Source organism: Lygodium microphyllum, chromosome 19 (assembly GCF_053477565.2).
Source record: "Lygodium microphyllum isolate KBCC chromosome 19, Lygodium_microphyllum_v1.1.10, whole genome shotgun sequence".
Lineage (NCBI taxonomy): Eukaryota > Viridiplantae > Streptophyta > Polypodiopsida > Schizaeales > Lygodiaceae > Lygodium > Lygodium microphyllum.
In genome coordinates this window covers 109561913-109569796 of record NC_141153.1, presented here as the reverse complement: position 1 = coordinate 109569796, position 7884 = coordinate 109561913, and positions in this window count along the sequence as shown.

Here is a 7884-nt window from a genome sequence, read left to right as displayed (position 1 = left end):
TCTGAAGGTGTCAAAATGCATACGTCTAAGCATTGTGGTGGTACCATCATCATAGTAATGCAAGCTTCTGATGGTTTCAACAGTGTATATTGTAAAGAACACTCTGTCTACCAACTTCCAGTGGGTTGCTAATTGAACAAATAGAAGATTATCAGTGCACCAAGCATCCCATGTATCTTGCTGTTGAGCGTCTACGAACAAATTCCAACTCTTTTCCTTCTTATTTTTGTGAACCTCCACAGACCAAGAATCCTGAAGCTTCTTCACTATTTCCCACTTGATGATGTCTGAAAACTTCTCAATAAATGCCAAATCTTCCATGGATGGTCATTCTCTCCATTTCTGCTCTTCAGTTTGTTCCCAAACAGTTTGCCACTAAGATGCAAGTTTATGCTGCTTCAACAGGAAGAGGAAACTGTCCACCACCTAGAGCATGCATCATGATGGTGATATGTTTCCGCCATTGTGGGATGAACTTCTTGTGAAGAGTGGCTTTGATTATGAGAAATTCCAACTCTTTAGTGGAAGAAGGAACTTTACAAACATCCATTGAATTCTTCTCTTCTTGGCAATGCCATTTTCTTCATTTTCAGCCTCTTCTGGTGCTTGTTGATGACAAGTTCCCCGGCTACGCACCAAAAACATGGAGCCCCAAGAGGAACACCAAGGAAAAGAGAGATCTCTTGCAAGAAAATCTATCTTGTAACATCAACAAGCTTTTATTTCATTCTTTTGATCATCAAAACAAAGAAAACAACAATTCTTCACGCAGCATCATAGTAGATTTCTCCCACGGATTTGATAGAATCAACCATATTCCCCAATATCTTCACAAAATCCATCAATAGAACAAAGAACACAAAGGAATACACCATATTTGAATGGAAATCAATCTCATATTATTCATCTTCATTGTCTTCATAGTTCTCTCTCTCAATCTCTCATAGACAATTACACTACTTTGATAGAATTGACTATCTCTGACTCTCTCTCTCTCTCTCTCCATCAATAATACATCATATCCTCACTACAATCACTCAATAATAACCCTCAATGATCCTTCTTAGGTCGTGGATGCACCTCCCAAGTGGTATGTCTGATATGAAGAGGCACCAGAGCCACTACAGTGTCCTTTCATAGCTCACCACTGTCACTTCACTCCAGTCTTTATTTGAGTCTTCAGCAGCTACTTCTTTGACTTCTTTTAGCTCTTTTGCACTTGTATTCACCTCTTTCCAAGGCTAGAAAACTTTCCCAAGCTACACTCTCATCCAAAGAACACATACAGAGGCATATAGAAGGTCTACAGAGGCTCACAGAAGCTCAATAAAGAGTTACAGAAGGTCAACAGAAAGCATCAAAACCACATAACTCATACCAAAACCATTCCAAATCATCAAAAATCACTCAATAAGCTTTCAAACAATCTCAAACCCTATCAATCAATACTCCATCCTTCCATACAGAGAGAAAACAGAACAAAATAGAAGCTCAACAGAAGCTATCAAGACCAAACAGAACATATCAGAACATCAATAGAACTTCACATCTCTACTAATAAACATCATGAGCCTAATAAAACCATTCCAACCTATCCAAAACACTCTCAAACCACTTCCAAACCAATCAATCATCTCATAAAATCAACCATTCAGCTCTCAAAAACAACAAAAATCAGCCAAAAAATAGGTCATTTCAACACTCAACAGGAGATCCCAATCTCATGCCCTCATAAGATTGTAGTGTGTAATAGTGTGGAGAGAAGATGGGTGAGTTGTAAATGGTAAAGGAGAATTCTATTGATGATGGAGAGAAGATGAGGTGAATCGCCAATCCTATTCTTAATTGAGTGCAACCTACCCATAGTCTTGATCGTCGTGGTCGTGGTCATGGTCGTAGTCATGGTCATGGTCGTAGTCGTGGTCCTGGTCATCATAGTCGTAGTCGTGGTCGTGATCATGGTCGTGGTCATAGTCGTAGTCGTATTCGTAGTCGTAGTCATGGTCATGGTGGTCATGGTCATGGTCGTGGTCATGGTCGTGGTCATGGTCATGGTTGTATTCATGGTCGTGGTTGTCATAGTCGTGGTCGTGGTCATGGGTCATGGTTGTGATCATCGTAGTCGTAGTCATAGTCGTGGTCATGGTCATGGCCATGGTCGTAGTCGTAGTCGTGATCGTAGTCATAGTCGTATTCATAGTCGTAGTGGTGGTGGTGGTGGTGGTGGTAGTGGTGGTGGTGGTGGTGGTGGTGGTAGTTGTAGTCATAGTCGTAGTCGTGGTCGTAGTCGTAACGTAGAAAAAGAGAGAGAGATGGAAGGAGAGGATAACAATTTACGAAAGAAAAAAAAGAGAGAGATGGAAGGAGAGGATAACAATTTAAGAAAAAAAAGAATGATAACAAAAACAAATTGTTTGTCATAATGTAGACAAAATGGAAAACGATGAAGGTCCTGTTGTTCAAGATCGCGAGGCGTATCTTAATCAGTGTAGTCGTAGTCATGGTGGTGGTGGTTGTGGTCATGGTCGTAGTCGTAGCCGTGGTCGTGGTCGTGGTCGTAGTGTCATGGTCGTGGTCGTGGTCATGGTCATAGACATAGTCGTAGTCGTGGTCGTAGTCGTCGTCGTGGTCATTGTGGTCATGGTGGTCGTGGTCGTGATTGTGGCTATGGTCGTAGTCGTGGTCGTGGTCGTAGTCATAGTTGTGGTCTTGGTCATAGTCGTAACGTAGAAAAAGAGAGAGAGATGGAAGGAGAGGATAACAATTTAAAAAAGAAAAAAAAAAGAGAGAGATAGAAGGAGAGGATAATAATTTAAGAAAAAAAAATGATAACAAAAACAAATTGTTTGTCGTAACGTAGACAAAATGGAAAACGATGAAGGTCCCATTGTTCAAGATCGTGAGGCGTATCTTAATCAACGTGTCCCATGTCCTTGCTCTCAATGCAAGTTGGCAATTAGACAAAAACGTTGATTATCTATAGAACATGTACGACGATTTGGCGAGTTTCAATCTGAGATCACTGATCAGGCGATTGCAGATTTTTAACAAACAGTAAGAAAAGTTAATATCAATCATACATTGTAATCGCAAGATAATTGAATACCATATATAATAAGATTGGGTTTGGCTGGCAAATTTTCTATCCAGGGAGGTGATGTCTCGTCCCAAGGAGGGGTACACCCTTTGTGGCCAATTAGAAGAGTTTGTGGGCATGCGATGGATGGAGTGCATGAGCCAGTCCACCACTTGCAAGGCCAATCTATACCGTCAATGCCAGAGGAGACAGGCAACCTTCCAGACCTACCTACAATCTTGGAGCCTGAGATGGAGGCAATGATCGATGCATTGATTTCCATGGATGTCGAGACTTCTGATCTGCTTAGAGAGGAAGCATCCATACCATTATATGATGGGTGCTGAGTATCTCACCTGAAGACACTGCTTGCACTCTTAAGTGTGCAAGCAAAATATGGATGCAGCGATGCGAGTGTGATCGAGTTGTTCAGGTACCTTGTACATACGCTTTGTTGATTTTTTTTTGGCACTATTATTAAAAAAAATTGTGCTTTTTCAAGGTGTTTATGATTTTTTTCAGGTTATTAAAATATCATATATTACCACTTGCAAATATCATGCACGAGTCTCGTGATGATGCATGACATGTTTTACGAAAGCTTGGCATGGACTACAACAACATCCATGCATGTATCAATGATTGCATACTGTTTCGAGGAGAATACGAGACTATGGAGACATGTCCAAAGTGTGGTGCTCACAGGTATCGACAGGACTTGCAAGGGCAAACCATCCCTCAAAAAGTTTTCAGACACTTTTCGCTTATCCCTCGCATAAACCACATGTTTCGTACGTCTAACATGGCAATCTTGACAACGTGGCATGTGTAGAATAGGTCCACGAATGGAGTTCAACGAATATTAGCGGATTCACGTGCATGGAGACACATTGACTCTACCTTCCCAGGCTTTGCCCGAGAGCCAAGGAATCTTCGGCTCGGTCTTGCAATGGATGGTGTGAACCCATTCGGTCTGCGCTCAACTTCTTACAGTGTGTGGCCTATAGTCCTTGTCAACTACAATATCTCTCCATGGCTTTCTACAAAGAAAGGACATCTCATCCTTAGCTTACTCGTCCCCGGCCGCTACAAAGTCAAAAATATGGACATGTATCTTTGTCCATTAGTCGATGAGCTTAAGATTTTGTGGGAGGAGGGGGTCACCGTGCAAGATATGAGCAAGTGCGATGGCCATCGGTCTGCCAATATTTGAGCCATTCTCATGTGGACGATGCATGACTTTCTGGGATTCGGAGAGTGCTCAGGTGAATAGGCCTTCGTTCTCGTTGGTAATATCTATATTTTATCTCGTTCAAGCTTGTATTCACTGGGTCGTGGTGTTGAAACAGGTCTGGTTACCTCAGGTTATCATGGATGTCCATTGTGCGGGCCACAGTTAGACTCCCAAAGGTCACGAATCATGAAGAAGAGGGTATATCAAGGACACATTGCTTTCTTGCCAGAGGATCATGAAATCAGGGAAGGTTTTCTTGGATGACCTCCAACACATATGAATGCCACAAGCTGGTACGAGCTGAAAATGGTCCATGCAGAGTCACATCCAAACGAAATGCGGCGGTTCTCAGTTTTCTACGAGTTATCATATTGGACCCACTTACAGGTCAAACACTTATTGGATCCCGTGCATATTTTCAAAAATGTGGGCAACTTGCTATGGGACCACATCACAGGAAAGAGAGACACTATAGGGGCATGAATGGATTTGAAGGAGGTAGGTAAGATAGAGGCGCTTTGGCCGCAGTCGAGTGTTGATGGTCGCGTGCAGCTACCTCACGCTTCTTGGGTTTTGTCCACTAAAGAAGAGCGCATTGTGAAGCAAATAGTCAAGTCTATCCGCACTCCGACGGGTATGATGCGTTCTCTCAGGTCTGCATTTTCTAAAGATGACCAATTATCAGGGCTAAAATCCCATGACTGGCATAAGATATGTAAGCTTTGTACTACGAATGGATTGTAATTGGCGTGCGCATTTTGCTATTTGGAGTGTAGCCATTATTCATAATGCTTTCTCATTTTTGGCAGTTTGTACTACCGATCGCGATCACAGGATGCCTTACTCTAGAAATACGCGGGGCCATTTACAAGTTGTCGACTTTGGTACAATGGATCTCACAAAAGGAGATTAAGACATCCTCTATTGAATCCACGAGGCGGGGAGAAGTGGAGACGGTCTGTCTCTTTGAGAAATACATGGCCACTAGCATGCTCATGATACAAATCCACCTTCTTGTGCATCTTGTAGATGAAGTGGAGATTGTTGGACCTATCCATATGCGATGGATATTCTTCTTGGAGCACTTCATGAAAACCCTGAAAGGCTTTGTGCGACAATGAGCTTGGCCAAAAGGTAGCATGGCTGAAGGTTGGTTGGTGTCTGAGGTGCTAGTGCATATTTCACAATGGCTACCAATGGTGGATCCAGACAACAAAATGCTATGGTCGCTGAATGACGATGATAGACTGACTGGAGATGTGGTGGTTGGAAATGGGATAGAAAAAAGAATGGATGCTATAATGGAGGAGAAGGTGAATCGCTTTTGTATGTTGCACCATGCCTCTATGGAGACGTGGCTCGCCAAGTATCAGATCGCTAGGCAAGATCGAGAGGAAGCGCGAATTGAATTCCAACGTAGTACGCATCATCGACCGATTCGATATCCTGAGGGCATGGAGGAGATGCTGCGGTTCATGTCAATGCGATGGTTGCATGGAGCTTTGATTGGAGCGTCTCGCGAAGGGGCAGAGATCTCAATGGAGGAGTGGGAATTCTCGAGGGGATGTAGTCCAAAGGTGATGAGGTGTTTAGGATTTGTCGTATCTATATTTTATATGTGATATCTAATTTGAGTATTTCAATGTACAATACAAAATATATAGTGCAGCATGGTTGCGCGGACGGCATTTTCTCATGGAGCGTATTAACAAAATGCGCTCCACAATGGACTGTGGTATCATGGCAAGGTTCGAGCAAGAGAGCTAGCGACAAGCAATGGATCCAAACACGATTATAGATGAGATGGAGTATTTTGGAAACTTGCAAAGTATTATTACGGTGGATTACCGTAGCTTCTCCATGATACTATTCGATGTGCAGTGGTTCAAAGTGGTACTTGGAGGAGCTGGAGCAACAGTTGGACGAGGTCCATCTGGATTTCTTAAAATAGATTCTGAAAAAAAATGGACAGATTTGCGTGACACCTTTGTGTTGCCGGCCCATTGTGAACAGGTTCATGGACTCATTTGTTTGTTAATTGTATTACGACATGGTATATGTCACAATAGTTTAAACTCTCTTGTACGTGTTTGTGAACATGTAATCTTCTATCCGAACCCCCGACAACCTCGATGGTGGTATGTTATACCTTCAGCTCTCCGAAGTGCGAGAATATTTGATCAAAGAGATGTTCCAAGCATAGATGAAGACAATATGCAAATAGAGGGGTCGATATTGCAAGGGGTGGAGGCCACTGAAAGCTTGGAGCTAGCATCGGCTAACATGATGAAAATAAAGGAGTTTGAGAATTCTTTGAGAACGAGGTGGACTCATCCTTTTGTGGTGACATGTCTATCGACCTTCCAGTGTATGCGGAGTTGTGTCAGGAGATTGACATGGGACCATATAATACTTCATACTTGGAGCATCCACTTACTCAATTCATTGACCAATCGCTTATAAGGGTACATAAGATATGTATTTTAAGTGAGATCTTTTTTTAAGGATTTATATTACTATGCTTTGTATGATTTAAATTGATTATTCTAACATCATTTTTTGTCTGTGCATGTGACATTTTTAGGATGAGTTGAGGGATGAGCGATGAGGAGTTGCATGATATATTTACGCGTATGTCTCCAGACCAGATCGCGAGATTCAGAGACATGGCAGACCAGGAGCTGTCTCGGACATCATCAGGCCGCTCTGCTAGATCTACTTCAGCGCAATTGGATGCCTCAGCTTCGAGCAGATGAGGTCGACGCTCCAGACTTGGGCCAGAGGGAGGGAGTGCTTCAGGGTTAGGGGGATGCTGCAGAGATACGGAGGCAATGAGCCTACGGTCAGCACAGGATACAAGTGCGACTCCTCACTCTCGTGGCAGTTCCAGGGAGCGTGGCTCAGGCCCAGGTGGATGCTATGGAGGCACAAACGCGGTATCTTCGTCTCGTCGTTTAGCTGGAGTTGCGTCACCTCCAGGATTTGTCACACTTGTGGGGACATCTACTCTAGTTACTCCGGCTTTTGCTTAGCCATCTGCAGGTGGCACCCATATGGGTGCCACTCCGATAGATATTACCCCGGTCGGTACATCGGATGCACAGAGGTCTCCTAGATATGCCTAAGAGCGTGGACGTAGATGTGAGAGGACCCATCTTAGGCATACCCCAGGGGGATATGCATATCTAGTCGATGATAGGTCAGGAGCCATAATCATGAATGATGAGGGGAGGAGGGTGATGGCTCGCATGAGAGAGTTGTGCCAACAAGTTTTTCGGCACAATGTCTTAGATCATTGGAAGAACATATCGGAGGGGAGCAAGAACTACATAGTAGCATCCTTGCATGAGGAGTCTCTAGTTCTAGCCTCAGTAGATAGATTTTCTATGGGCTAGATGATGGATTGCATGCGTGCATATATGTCACACCGACGATCGGACGCACGCAAGGCACTCAAGAGTGGGGCTGCAAAGCCCAAGTGGTTAGATGCGAATGACTGGCACCGACTGAGGGAGGAGGCTACAGATTCTCCAGGACGTTGGAGTTAGCAGTGCGAGGCGGAGAGGGCACGACT